The sequence below is a fragment of the Oryctolagus cuniculus genome, chromosome 2 (assembly GCF_964237555.1).
Source record: "Oryctolagus cuniculus chromosome 2, mOryCun1.1, whole genome shotgun sequence".
Classification (NCBI taxonomy): Eukaryota; Metazoa; Chordata; class Mammalia; order Lagomorpha; family Leporidae; genus Oryctolagus; species Oryctolagus cuniculus.
Window position 1 is genome coordinate 65,984,678 of NC_091433.1, and position 14,605 is coordinate 65,999,282.

Genomic DNA, 14,605 nt, shown 5'->3' on the forward strand with positions numbered 1-14,605 from the left:
GGCACGGGGAAGTGGGCTGTGGGTGACTGTCCCCCTTCTGAGAGATGACGGGCAGGGGTCTCCCCACTCTTGAGTGGTGGGAAGTATGACTGATTCTTTCCTTCTTACAACCTCATGTTTCCTGTTTCTACTAGTCACACTTCCCCGACTCCATTGCGAAATGTGTTAAAAATTAGAATAATGCTGGCCGGCGCCGCGGCTCACTAGGCTAATCCTCCACCTAGCGGCGCCGGCACACCAGGTTCTAGTCCCGGTTGGGGCGCCGGATTCTGTCCCGGTTGCCCCTCTTCCAGGCCAGCTCTCTGCTGTGGCCAGGGAGTGCAGTGGAGGATGGCCTAGGTGCTTGGGCCCTGCACCCCATGGGAGACCAGGAAAAGCACCTGGCTCCTGGCTCCTGCCATCGGATCAGCACAGTGCGCCGGCCGCAGCGCGCCGGCCGCGGCGGCCATTGGAGGGTGAACCAACGGCAAAGGAAGACCTTTCTCTCTGTCTCTCTCTCTCACTGTCCACTCTGCCTGTCACACACACACAAAAAAAATTAGAATAATGCAAATCATTAAAATGAACACGCATGTGATGTTTGCTATGTTGAATTGTGGCCCCTCTCCAGATATATGCCCTAACTCCTAGAACTTCAGAATGTGGCCTGGTTTGGAATTCAGGCCTTTACAGATGTCACCAAGTTCAAGTGAGGTCGTTAGGGGGCTCCTATTCCAGTACCACTGGTGTCTCTATACAAAGAAGAATCTGGACAGAGACTGACAGGCGCCTGCACTGGGGTGGGGGATGGGAGAAACACAGGGAGAGTGATATGAACAGACACAGGGAGAAGTCACAGACATGGAGAAGTCAGCCATGAATAAGCCCAAGCACTTCCAGGCCACGAGAAGCCGGGAGAATCCAGGAAGGGTCCTCCCCAGCGCTTTCTGGAGGAGCCTGGCTCAGCGGACACCTTGATTTCTGACTCCTGACCTCCTGCACTGCGAGACAACGCACTTCTGCTTGTCCAAGACCCCCAGTTACTGGCATTTGTGTGCAGGTAGGGAGGCAGCTAGCCAGGAGAAGCAGGGGCTGCCAGCCCTTCCCTGCAGCACCCAAACACCCCCCACCTCTCCCCTCACTTCAGCACAGCGGAAAACCAGTGCCTGCTAAAAGTAACCAGTGTGGCTGCGACCTGCACCCGGCAAACCTAGTTAGCAGGTTGATATCATAAAACGGCCAAGGCCGGCACGCCTACGCCCATCATACACCTGTCATCATGACATTTCCAAGTTCCCTAAGGAGGGGCAAAGACATGGGCAATATGCAAGCACTGCCCCAAACTCCACCCTCTTTGAATATTCAATGAAACCCCATCTCAGACTGCACCTGCTATGCCTCCCAATGGCAGGATGGCACTGGACCTCGGTGGGATACAGCCTGCACTCCTTCCCGAGTGTGAGCTGTGCATGCAGGCACACTGTGCTTCTCTGCTGGCCACCTACAGCTCATCTTCAGGTTCTTTTCTTGCACTGGGAACAAGAACCTGGACCCGGCCACCCCACAACGCTTGACCCCACCAGGCCTAGGAGATCAGACAGCATTTCAAGCTCACAATAGCCTAAGTGAGAAGGACTGTGGTTAAGTAATGTAGCAGAGAGGGTGCCCCGCCTCCAGTCAGTTTAGGGGAGCTAGGATTTCGACTCAAGCATCCTGCATCTGGAGTCCTGCTCCTCACCGCCATCATCTACTAACACTCAGCCTGCAGGTATGAACTAGCCCCCAACACAGTTCCCACCACTTCAAAGTTCAGAAGAGCAGAGCGCCATATGGTGGTTATGCTCACCACCATGCAGTCTGTCAAGCTTTCACCCTCCGGGGCAGGATGAATTCTCAGGAGCACGCCTGTCGGGGTGGCAAGGCCCCAGGGCTGAGCTCAGGGAGTGCTTCCACTGGGGTAATCCAGGGATGGATGAGAGGCTCAGTGCACTCAGAGGGTGAAAGTCATACCCTGAGGGCCAAAGGCCCCACAGCAACTGCACAGCTCTCTGCTCACCAGTTTAGTAATAAGAAGAGATGCCAGTCCTTGGTCACTTGCCATGCATCCGGAACTAGGTGCTTTATGCTTGTGTCACACCTTCCACGTAACTGTAGGAGACAGCTTTCACCCTCACTCTGCAGCTGGGAGAACTAAGGTACAAAGTGGCTGATAAGTGACACCGGGGCCACACAGCTAGGGACAGGCCAGCATGCCTGTCCAAGGCCAGTCTTCCAGACTCAGCACCCAGCTCTCCCCAGAACCAGCAAGCACCTACCGCTCACCAGTCACTGTTTCCCCTCACCCTCTCAGCAGGGCGTGGTTACTGGAACAGACACTGCCTCCTCAATGAGGCCTGCTTCTGAGAGCCTCAGCACAGTTCCCACACAGAGGTACACAGATCTGCAACCACCATGCGCAAACATTACCGTACACAGCTCCATAAGAAAGGATGCAGTCAACGCGGAATACCAGCAGAGGACCCGGCAATCAGGGTCCTCCTTCTTTGGAAAGAATTCAGCTGTACGTGTATATATACAATCTCAAACTAAATGGCTCCAAAAGTAACTTTATATACCCTGCACATTTATATACCCTGCTTTTTCACAGCCAGGCAGCCAGACAGTATTAAAGCCAAACATCCCTGTCGCTCCCCGTCTTCGTGGAGGAGCGACACAGGACCCTGCGCTGTTCTTTCGTCTGCTCGGCCCTCCCCGGGTTTGCTGCTGGTTCTTCCCGGGTTGGCTACCGTCCCTTCCACCTCCGTGGAAGGGCGGTTCCCCCTGCCACATTCCCCACTTCCGCGGGGGAGCGGCACACCGCCGGCTGGCTCTCTCGGGGGCTGCACAGGTGTTCCCTCAGATGTTCCTGGTGCATGCTGTCTCTCTCCTCCTTTATAGTCCTCCTCCGCCAATCCCAACTCGGCTGCCCACACGCCGAGTACGCTGCTCTTCTCCAATCAGGAGCAGGTCCTACAGTTTATTGGTTGAACTGGAGGCAGCTGTGTAGAAGCTGTTTTCTCCTCTCCCAGCGCCGTATTGTGGGAGAGCAGATGCATAGAATAAGTCTTAATTCCAGTAACTCAGTCCAGTCTGGGTTGCTCCCCACACATCCCCACTACCAGACCCCTCTCAGAGCTTCTCCCTGAGCATTCGGAGAAGCCAAAGACGAGATTATGAGACAAAACCCCTCTAGTGCAAAGGCAGGGCATGGCCTCTCATCCACATCCCTTTGGCCTAAGGTGGCCTTAGGAATTCACTGAATTGAGGGGGTGATACAGCTGGCCCGACAAGGCTCTAATCACTGGACTCCAGAAGCCACTTGCTAGGGGCCGGCACTGTGGCACAATGGGGTGAGCTGGCATCTGCAATGCTAGCATACCATTTGGGCACCAGTTCGAGTCCCAGCTACTCTGCTTCCCATCCAGCTCCTTGTGAATACACCTGGGAAAGCAACAGAAGATGGCGCAAGTACTGGGGACCCTGCCACCCTGATTTCATCATGGCCCAGCCCTGGCTGTTGCAGCCATTTTGGGAGAGCAGAAGGAAGATCACTCTCTGTCTCTCCTATTCTCTCTGTAACTTTGCCTTTCAAATAAATAAATCTTAGGGCCGGCGCCACGGCTCACTAGGCTAATCCTCCGCCTAGCGGCACCGGCACACCGGGTTCTAGTCCCGGTCGGGGCTCTGGATTCTTTCCCGGTTGCCCCTCTTCCAGGCCAGCTCTCTGCTGTGGCCAGGAGTGCAGTGGAGGATGGCCCAAGTGCTTGGGCCCTGCACCCCATGGGAGACCAGGAGAAGTACCTGGCTCCTGCCATTGGATCAGCGCGGTGCGCCGGCCGCGGCAGCCATTGGAGGGTGAACCAACGGCAAAAGGAAGACCTTTCTCTGTGTCGCTCTCTCTCACTGTCCACTCTGCCTGTCAAAAAATAAATAAATAAATAAATAAATAAATCTTAAAAACAAACAGAGTCATTTGCTTCTCCAACAATCCCGACCCTGTTGGCCAGTATTATCTGGAGGGGTTTCTTTAGGGGAATTTCAGGTTTAGGCAGGGAAATACCAAGTCTGGAGCAGGAGGTAGTGATACCTACATGTAACCCTCCGCCCTCAACCCAGACCACCGGGCCATCACTAGCAGCAGCCCTGACAAATTAAAGAAGATCAGGAGCACCACTGACCAGCCAGAAAGCTGGACACAAGCTCAACACACACCTCTGCCCAATGTCAGTCTACAAGAACCTTCACCCCTAACTCCTTGGGGAGTCCAGGAAATATGCGACAGCTGTCCTGCTCCTTGCTCTGCCATTTGCAAATACACACCTACTTTCTTCCACCATCTGGATATCAGTGATTTGCTTTCTGCACGTGCAGTGAGTGGTCCTGGGTTTGAGGGTTCTAGAACAACACCTCCAGCTAGTTTCCAGGGCTGTTCTGCGACATTTGGACTGTTGAGATTAGTGAGTTATCAAATACTACTTCATGCCCCAGACTCCTGGAAGAATTCACAAGGCACGGCACAAAGTAGATAACCTACAACCAAAAATGTGCTTTGCAAATCACCTCTGCTGAGAAAGAAGTTTTACTGGGGAGTGAATCAGCAGATGAAAGATCTCCCTCTCTCTCTCTCTCTCTCTCCCTCTTCCTCTCTGAGGCTCTGCCTTTCAAATAAATAAATAAATCTTTAAAGAAAATGAAAAGGCCAGCGCCGCGGCTCACTAGGCTAATCCTCCACCTGCAGTGCCGGCACACCGGGTTCTAGTCCTGGTCAGGGCGCCGGATTCTGTCCCGGTTGCTCCTCTTCGGATCGGCACAGCGCACCGGCCATGGCGGCCATTTGGGGGGTGAACCAACTGAAGGAAGACCTTTCTCTCTGGCTCTCTCTCTCACTGTCTAACTCTATCTGTCAAAAAAAAAAAAAAAAAAAGAAAGTTGTATTGTCTTAACCTGGCCAAAAAAGGACTTTGGTATGTTGAAGAGGCGGTTTTAAATGAGAAGTGCAAGATCAAGCTGGAAGCAAAGCTCACACTTCGCATCTTGAAAGGCACGCGGTGAGGTATGTGCCAGACACACTCAGGATTACAGGGCGCGAGTCACAGACACGGCAGTGGCGAGATCGCAGGCTTGTGCGGTGCGAAGTGCAGCACTGCAACAAAAATAACCAACCCCACAACGCTAGAGGGGGATCTGCTGAGAGGCACTCACACCCACGGTGCTGAGGTCATGGACCAAAACAGCGCAGTTTCTCTTTCTGCATTGCCCACTAGCTTGGTCCCATTACTGAATGAGTAGAATACAGGAAGAGCAAAGAAAATTATTTACCTGTGTGACAACAAAAATGTCAGCTGTAGAGTCTTTATGTACACTTTTTTTTTTCTTACTTTTGAAAAGCCAACTTTTATCAAAGTTCAAAGAAATTTCCAGACAATTTAACCCATCCTTACTAGTGTATAAAGTTGGGGAAAAGCTTTCCTCCCAGGCACATTAGCAGGGAGCTGGATTGGAAGTGGAGCAGCTAGGACTTGAACCGGCGCCCATATGGGATGCTAGTGCTACAGGCAGCAACTTAACTCACTGCACCAAACTGCCAGCTCCCCCTTCCCCAGCTTCCATGAGCCTTAAGATGCTTCACTGTGGGAGACGGGAAAAGGCACCACACACACATTTTTAGCTGGTCTTGTTCTTTCAGTTGGGAGAGTACATCTGGATATCTTTTGCTGTATTTTGTTCAAAACCAAAAATGTGTAGGTCACTTAGATTTACTATTTTTCTAATATGAGCATGTGGAACTCTTAACTATTGCTCCTGCTGCATACTGTACATTTTTATAACTAATTAACTTATTTATTTGAGAGAGAGAGAAAGAGAATTCCCATTTAATGGTTCACTCCCCAAATGCCCACAATGGCCAAGGGAGCTGCAAATGGCATCCAGGAACTCAATCCAGGTCTCCTACCTGGGTGGCAAGAACCCAGCTCCTTGGGCCACCCTCTGTTGCCTCACAGGATTTGCATTAACAGGAAACTGGAGTCAGGAGGTGGAGCTGGGCGTGCAGCCCAGGATCTCCAGGTTGGGACATGGGCATCCTAAGTGGCAGCTAATGCCCTCCCCTACTCCGCAGACTTTAGGAAAACCCATTTGTCAGCCGGCGCCGCGGCTCAAGGCTAATCCTCCGCCTTGCGGCACCGGCACACTGGGTTCTAGTCCCGGTCGGGGCGCCGGATTCTGTCCCGGTTACCCCTCTTCCAGGCCAGCTCTCTGCTGTGGCCAGGGAGTGCAGTGGAGGATGGCCCAAGTGCTAGGGCCCTGCACCCCATGGGAGACCAGGAGAAGCACCTGGCTCCTGGCTTCGGATCAGCGCGGTGCGCCGGCCGCAGCGGCCATTGGAGGGTGAACCAACGGCAAAGGAAGACCTTTCTCTCTGTCTCTCTGCCTCTGCCTCTGTGTAAGTCTGCCTTTCAAATAAACAAATAAATATTAAAAAAAAAAAAGAGTAACCCAAATGGGCAACTCATCACTTTCTCCAGATTTGATTAGAATCTTTTTGATATGCTGATAATTTCTAAGTCCTAGCAACAGACACCTCCGGCAGCATCAGGCAGAATGAGAGAACTGTAGAAACTCAGGACCTATGAGAAGCGCGTGGCTGAGGGAATGAATTTGAGTCCAACTGATGCAAAGCTTGCGTCTTACCACTGCTGCTCACTTAATTTTATCGAGCCTCAGTTTCCTCATCGGAAAAATGGAGACCCTCATAGCTCCTTGCAGTTTCTTTCTTTCTTTCTTTTTTTTTTTTTTAAGATTTATTTATTTGAAAGGCAGAGTGACAGAGACAGAGAGATGGATCTTCCATCCCCTGGTTCACTTCACAAATGGCCACAACAGCTAAGGACTGTGCCAGGCAGAAGACAGGAGCCAGGAACCCCACTCTGGTTTCCCACAAGAGTAGCAAGGTCTCAAGTACCTGGGCTATTTCCAATGCTTTCCCAGGGAGCTGGATCTGCAGTGGGGCAGCTGGGACTGTAACAGGGCTCTGATGGGATGCCCGCGTGGCAAGCAGCGGCTTAACCCGCTGTGCCATCACACCAGGCCCCTCTTGTTGAGTGAAATGACCTCAGCAGGTGTAGCACCATGGGAGCCTCATCAGACACCCTTGGTTAATGCATCCCAACACCTGAATTCCCTTTTAAAGGACAACTTTATCCCAGGGTGTGCGCTTTCTGATGGCTCCTAGGGAGGGCTGGGGCTGGGTACCGTATTTCTTACTTGGTATTTACACACCATCTTCTGAGGATAACTCTCAATTCCCTTCAACAGAAAGCAAAGAAGCTTCACCACATATCCGCGTGCCTCAGCACCAGGGAAGGTAGAAACTGCAGACAAGAATGCTGAATTCACAGGCTGAGTGAGGAACAGCTGAGCGCGGATGGCCACTGCCCGGCCCGCCCCTGCCCTCTGCTGGTCGCTCCGAGCAACTTCACCTCCAGCCGCCGCACTGACCCGGGCCAGCAGCGTGTTTCGTGCGCGTCATCTCCGGATTCTGTGCGTCCCCCAGGGTCCACGGCCGCTGAGAGCTGCTGGACAGTGCGCTAAACACGCCACAAGAATACGGACACGGGGCCTCGGACCTCACCTGGCGGGGCCTGGCAGCTACACACCGAAGACAGCCCAGCCAACAACCACAGAGCCTGCGACAGGAGCCCAGCCTTGGTGGTCTGGCCTGGCCCCGAGTCCCGCGTTGTCTCCGCGTCCTCGTTCTCCCACCAGACTCCGGTCGGAATCCTTGTCTTGTTTCCCTCTCCTTTTGAGTTTTGGCATCTTCTCGGCAGATTATCCGCGACCCCAACGTCTTCCTTTCTCTCTTTGTTAAGGCCGGTGGCTTTTATTGTGTTCTGCAATTTGTCGTGCTCACTGCAGTGGGTATTCCACTGGGAACTTTCAGCCGACACGAGACCCACGTGGCAGCGTGTGTGCCCACCCGGCGGGCACAGCGTGGGCAGCCACCCCAAGCCGGGCCTCAGCGATGACTGCTCCGGTCGTCAAGCGCACCGGCCGGGTGCCAGCAGGTGCCGTCCTCATGCTGGGAGAAGCCATCCCTCCTGCTGGCCTCCCGGGAACGAACGCCCCAGGGTATCTTCCTAGTCCCCGGAAACGGAAACTCTGCCAACAGAGACCGGAAGCCGCGAGGGGAGTCGGTCGGCGGCTTCTGACCTGAGCTTGTGTGGCTGGGAGTCCCCGGAGCCTTCCCTCTGCCTAAATTAGCATGACTTGGGCTTTTGTTGCTGGCGCCCTGTGCCATTTCCTGGGCTTTTCTCCCTGGAGCTGTCACAAAGGCTGGGTGGCCGTTTCTGGCTGCCTGGCCCTCCTCCTCCTCAGTCCACAGCGCCTGGGCAGAATTGGAGGAGGCCATTATAGGCTTTTTGAGCCCTTGGCGCTGGACCACACCGTGGATGGCCTGGTTTTCTTTAAAATGCCCTTGTATGGTCGTTTCTTTGCGAAACCCACATGTGGTATTTGGTTATGGCTTTGCCTTCTTTAACCGATTCCACTTCTGTGGTTTATTATTCGTCAAGGAAACGGGATCATTTGTCCTGCACATGTTCCATAATCTGGATGTGCTGATTGGATCCTCATGGTGTTGCCAACGTGTCTCCTTATCTGCTGCATTTCTTGAATACCGCCTCTTTGGCATCTGGAGGTCTGCTTGGAATCAGGCTGGATTCTTTCAGGGAGCAGTCCATCACAGGCTTGCTCTCACATCCCTCCCGCGGCTCCTAATGTCTGCTTGTCTCACTCATTGGGTGTTAGAGTGGTCGGGGTGGGGCCGGTGTTGTTGTGTCCTGGGGAAAGCCTCCATCTACTATGCCAGCATCCCATAGGGAGCCAGTTGGTATGCTGGTTGTTCCACTTCCAATTGAGCTCCCCGCTAATGCACCTGGGAAAGGCGACTGAAGATGGCTCAAGTGTTTGGGTCCCTGCCACCTGTGTGGGAAACCTGGATGAAGCTCCTGGCTTCAGCCTGTCCCAGCCCTGGCTGTTGCAGCCATCTGGGGAGTGAACCAGTGGATGGAAACTGTCTCTTCTCTGCCTCTCTCAAACTCTGACTTTCAAATGAATAAAATCTTTTTTCAAAAATGATCAGAAGTATCTTAGTCCATGCCTGCTATAAGCAGAATAGTACAGGCTGGATACTTTATAAATAATGGAAATTTACTTCTCACAGTTATGGAGGCTGGGAAGTCCAAGTTGGAGCCATTGGCAGATTTGGTGTCTGGTCAAGGCTGACCTCTGCTTCCTAGATGGCACCTTGCAGCTGTGTCCTCTAGAGGGGACAAATGCCCTGTCCCCACAAGGCAGAAGGGATGGTGGGCAAAAAGGGACAAACCCCTCCTCTCAGTCCCTTTTATAAGGGCACTGGTCCTGTCCATGAAGGCTCTGTCCTCATGCCCTCATGCCCTCATCACGTGCCAAAGACCTCACCTCTTGATGCCGTGACCTTGGGGTTTAAGTTCTAATGTGAATTTGGGAGGGCACATACATTCAAATCATAGCATTGCACCTCGACCTCCGCAGCTGTCCTTCTTCCACACACTCACTCCCAATGGCACCAAAAGCCTAACTTGCTCCAGCATCAACTCAAGAATCTGCAGTCTAGGGTCTCATCTAAATATCTTCCCCGTCAAATATGGGTGAGAAGGTAGGAGTCATCCTGAGGCAACTCGTTCTCCAGCTGTGAGCCTGGGAAATCAAATTATGCCCTTCCAAAATACAACCGTGGGGCAGGAGTGGGATAGAGGTTCCCATTTTATAAAGGAGAAATAGGAAAGAAGGAAGAAGTGATGGGTCCCAAGTCCAGCCCATCCCCAGCAGGGCAAACAACATGGACTCTGAAGGCTGGGGAGTAATCTCTGACTCTACGTCCTAGCTAAAGTCACCAGGCAACCCCAGCCCCACGGCTTTGCCAGACGCATCGCGTGCTGCTGCCCTTGTGCCCCGAAGCACTCCCCGGCTGGAGTTGCACGCTGGTTGCTTTAACTCCTCTGGAATCTGTGGCGGCCCTGACCCACAGCTGCACTGGGTACTGCCCGATGGGGACTGTCTGCAGCAGCCCCGCCCCCATGTCAGCAGTCTCCCTGGCCTCCTTTGAAGTCTGGTGGCTGGGTCCCATAGCTCCTGCACACCGCCCTCTGGTGATGATGGTGCCTTGGGGATGCCACCAGGATTTACTGCCTCTGTCCTCTGGAGGGCCTGCCTCTGCAGCTGGCCCACACCTGGGCCTACTGGAGCCACACCTGAGCTGGCTGTGGGGTTCTGTGCCCAGATGTGGGAGCAGAGACTTGAGGTGGTGTAGGGAAGCGAGTGTGAGGTCCCAGGGCAGCAGAGGTCCTCTTCTGACATAATCCATCCCCCAGGCCTTAGCGCTCTGCATTGTGTTGGGAGGGGCAGCACAGATAAGCTCAGATATGCTTTGGAGGCCATTTTCCCGTCGTCTTGATGAATAGAATCTGGCCTCCTTCTGTCCGTACAGGTCTCCTTAACACATGTTACGGGTATCTTGGTGTTCTCACATGAACGTGTCTTTTCATCTTGTCACAGCCAGGCTGAGTGTTTTCCACTGTTAGTTTCTGCTTCTCTTTTGCCCTTAAACATTCAACTCTTGCATAGGAGGACTCAGCAAAAGCAGAGAGTGGGCCCTCACCAGACACCGAATCTGCTGTGGCCTTGATCTTGGATTTTCCAAGCCTCCAGAACTGTGAGAAATAATTTATATTCTTTATGAATTACTCAGCCTAAGGTATTTTGTTGTAGCATCACAAGTGGACTAAGACAAGTGGACCTGGTGGTGTCATATATATAGCTACTTCAAAATCTCCCAGCAACCTTCACCTGATGGTTTTAGCAACCATTAGTGATCACTGAATATATCCATTCCTTTTCTAAGTATTGTAAAATCTGAAAAATCCTTCCCTTTCCAAATGCAACTATTCTCTGGAAATAGGTTCTTTTTGGAATTTCTGTTTGGCCTGTCTATCTCTTTTATTGGCTGGGTGTCTCAGTGATCTGGTGCACTATAACAGGTAATCTCAAATCTCAAGTGTCTTACAACAACAATATTTTATTTAGCTTCCAAACCTGCTCAGCAAGGGTGTTTCAACAGATACAGAGTGGCTGGATTCCTAGGAATTGAAAGTATCTGAACGCAGTTGATGCTGACTGCCAGCTGGGCCCTTAGCTGAACTGTAAGTGGCCACACCTACACGTGGCCTCTCCATGCGACTGCTTGGCTTCCTAACTAAGTGGCATCCATGTTCCAGGGGGGTGAACAGCCCGAAGAATAAGGAGAAAATGCTTGGCATTTTTATGATCCAGACCTAGCAGTCACAAAGCATCTTTTGGTAAAAGCTGTTACAAAAGTCCATTCAGATTCAAGGATAGGGGACATCATTAATAATGCCAATGTCACATTGCAAAAGGGGGTTGTAGGATGGGATTTGTTGGAACAGCTCTCTTTGTAAAATACAATTTGCCACCATGAGAAAATCCACTCAAGTAATTAAGGGGAAGTGTCACAGACCAGACACATCACAAATGATAGACATTTACCATAGTCTGAAGCTATTTTGAGAGTATGGCTCTTTTTAGCCCTACTTCTTGTCTCAGTAGAATGAATAGATATATTGACATTGGTTATTTAAAGACTTCTGTGTTCATATAACTTGTTAGCTAAAAACACATTCTTTAAAGCCTACCACGTACCAGGCACAGTTTTAGGTGCTGGGATAGAGCAATGAGCAGGAAAGACAGAATCCCAACCATCTGGAATCTTACTGATTAGTAGGAGCTTGTGGACTATTTTTTTTTCTTTCTTTTTTTTTTTTTTTTTTTTTTTTACAGGCAGAGTGGACAGTGAGAGAGAGAGACAGAGAGAAAGGTCTTCCTTTTACCTTTGGTTCACCCTCCAATGGCCACCGCAGCCAGCGCACTGCGGGCCACAGCAGAGAGCTGGCCTGGAAGAGGGGCAACCAGGACAGAATCCGGCGCCCCGACCGGGACTAGAACCCGGTGTGCCAGCGCTGCTAGGCGGAGGATTAGCCTAGTGAGCCGCAGCGCCGGCCGACTATTTTTTTTTAAGATTTATTTATTTGAAAGGCAGAGTTACACAGAGAGGAGGAGAGGCAGAGAGAGAGGTCTTCCATCGCTAGTTCACTCCCCAGTTGACCTCAAAGGCCGGAGCTGTGCTGATCCGAAGCTGGGGGCTAAGAGCTTCTTCTGAGTCTCCCAGGTGGGTGCAGAAACCCTAGGACTTGGGCCATCTTCCACTGCCTTCCCAGGCCATAGCAGAGAGCTGGGTCAGAAGTGGAGCGGCCGGGACTAGAACCGGCGCCCATATGGGACGCTGGCACTGCAGGTGGTGGCTTTACCTGCTAATGGTCCTGGGAAAGCAGCGGGAGATGGCCCAAGTGCTTGGGCCTCTACCACCCACGTGGGAGACCAAGATGGAGTTCCAGCTGCTGGCTTTGGCCTGGCCCAGTCCTTGGTGTTGTGGCCATTTGTGAAGTGAACCAAAAGAAGGAAGATTTCTCTCACTGTCTCTCCCTCTATCTCTGAAAATAAATAAATAAATAAATCTTAAAAAGAAGTGTGTAAACTGAAAAATGAGATGATTTCAGGAGCTGATGGGGAGCAGGAAAACAGAGTTATGGAGTAGGGAGTGTGCGCAGAGGGACTTGAGAAGTTTTCTCAGAGCCAAGGTGACCCTCAGGTTGCAGGGTGAATAGTGACAATGATACAGTCACCCTGGAACCTGGTGCAGGTACCGAGAGAGGTGAGGAGCTTGGGGAGTTCATGGACGGGAAGAGGGGCAATCTGGCAGAGGGTGAGCAACAGGGAATATAGTGGGGGGGGGATGGGGGGCCCTGGTGGTGAGTAGCAGTGTCGTATGGACTCCAATTTTATTCTGTGTATCATGGGAAGTAGCAGAGGGATTTTCATCTTCTGGGGTATTCTAGGGACTCCTCAGCATGGCAGGTGTTGGGGATGGGGGAGACTTATTATTCCTGGCTCTTACGCTTCCATCCGTGAGAGAGGTTCAGACAATGCCTCCATTCTGCCGGTGCCTCTAGCCTCCCACTGGTGGTAAAGCTTCCGCCTCCCTCCATCCTCTGAGCTCCATCCCGTTAGCCCAGCCACATCCCTCACTCGGGGGGGGGGGGGGCTGGTGACTCTTGCACAAAACTGATTTCAGTCCCTTCTTGTACCATCTCAAATAGAACCTTGTCACCTGTGCAGGGGCTGAAATGGCCCAGAGCCAGAATGGAGGCAGAGAGACTAGATGGGAGGCCGGGTGGCTTGGGCGAAGGGTAAGCAGTAGACAGTGATAAGAGGGTTTGGATTTGTAGCTGTCTGTGGATTTTGTTTGATCTATCTTCTCCTTTTGAGGATAAGACCCTAGAGGGATTCCACCGTCCAGACATCCTGCCCGTGGAAGGTTTAAAGAAACTAAGGAGTTTGATGAGGTCAGAATGGTTAAAGTAGTAAGTGATGGACTGTCACAGTGTGGGCCTTTCAAAGCATAAAGTAAAACAGTAGTACCTAAGTGGGCAGTGAAGTTGGCACCCCATTGGAGGAGAAGCAACTCAGCAATATTCACCAAGGGTCTCAAAATTCTTCATGGAGCTCCTGGATCCAGTAACCCCACTGAGAGAAATCGAACAAAAGAAAACAACTCAAAGGTGGGATTAATGACTATGCCAGCTCAACAGAATCTCAGGAAAACCTGAATGTAAGCCAGACAACAATGATTTATTCAGTTGTATTCCATTCATAATTAGAGACGATGCAGTTTCCGTTTTCCAATCTCTCTAAGGTAGTTCAGGCCACAGGGTGAATTAGTAGACCAAGAAAGCACAAAGATGCTGTCTTTATGAAGTACAATTTTTGGCTGCTCAAAGTCAATGTTCAGCATTTTACTCTAGGATTTTACTTCTCTCCCAAAGGAGTCAGGTAACTAAATCTAAAGGGCCTGAAAGTCTCCGAGGAAATAGAAAATGATTTCCTGACTTAGATGTTGGCACACTCACTGCAGGAAGCTCATTCTCAAATTACAGATGCAAAGTTGAAAAGGGTCTTGGAGATATTCTGGTTGAGCCCTCAACTATGTCTGGAGTATTTGTTACTTGTAGTGTTAGGCATAGTGAAAAGCACAAGATTAGGAGACTTACAATAGATTACTAGGTATGAGACAAGAAAAATGTCACCCAAGCCTGGGGCAAACAATGCCAGGCAGACAGGACGCAGAAGGAATGAGATGGGTGCTGGAGAGCCACCAAGGGAGGATGCTTAGTTGGCGTAGCCTGAGGACCTTGTAGATTTTAATTCTCATAACTGAAGAAAAGAGAAGTGAGGGGCTCAGACTCTAGTGAAATCTTAACTGAGCTAGACATTAGAACAAACTGGGCAGGACGGAGCAAGATCTGCAGAACACTCCACAGAACAGAGGAGGAAGAAGCTCTTAGAAGAGGCCCTACGTGCTATCAGTGAAATAAGATTGGGTACCAACCAACTAACCAACCAGCTAAGAAAGAATAAT

The 14,605-nt window shown here is 51.3% G+C and overlaps 1 protein-coding gene across 3 annotated transcripts in view; it reads right to left on the reverse strand.

The window, feature by feature from the left end:
• ENPP6 (ectonucleotide pyrophosphatase/phosphodiesterase 6) overlaps positions 1-14,605 on the reverse strand; it is a 128,851-nt gene that overhangs the window by 79,119 nt on the left and 35,127 nt on the right. Inside the window, exon 1 of one of the 3 annotated variants that reach the window (XM_051832802.2) lies at positions 7,649-8,172. The exons of the other annotated variants lie outside the window; for them this stretch is intronic. The gene's annotated coding sequence lies outside the window, so the exon portion shown is untranslated. Of the gene's footprint in view, positions 1-7,648; positions 8,173-14,605 lie in introns of those variants that run through there. 3 annotated transcript variants of the gene reach the window in all.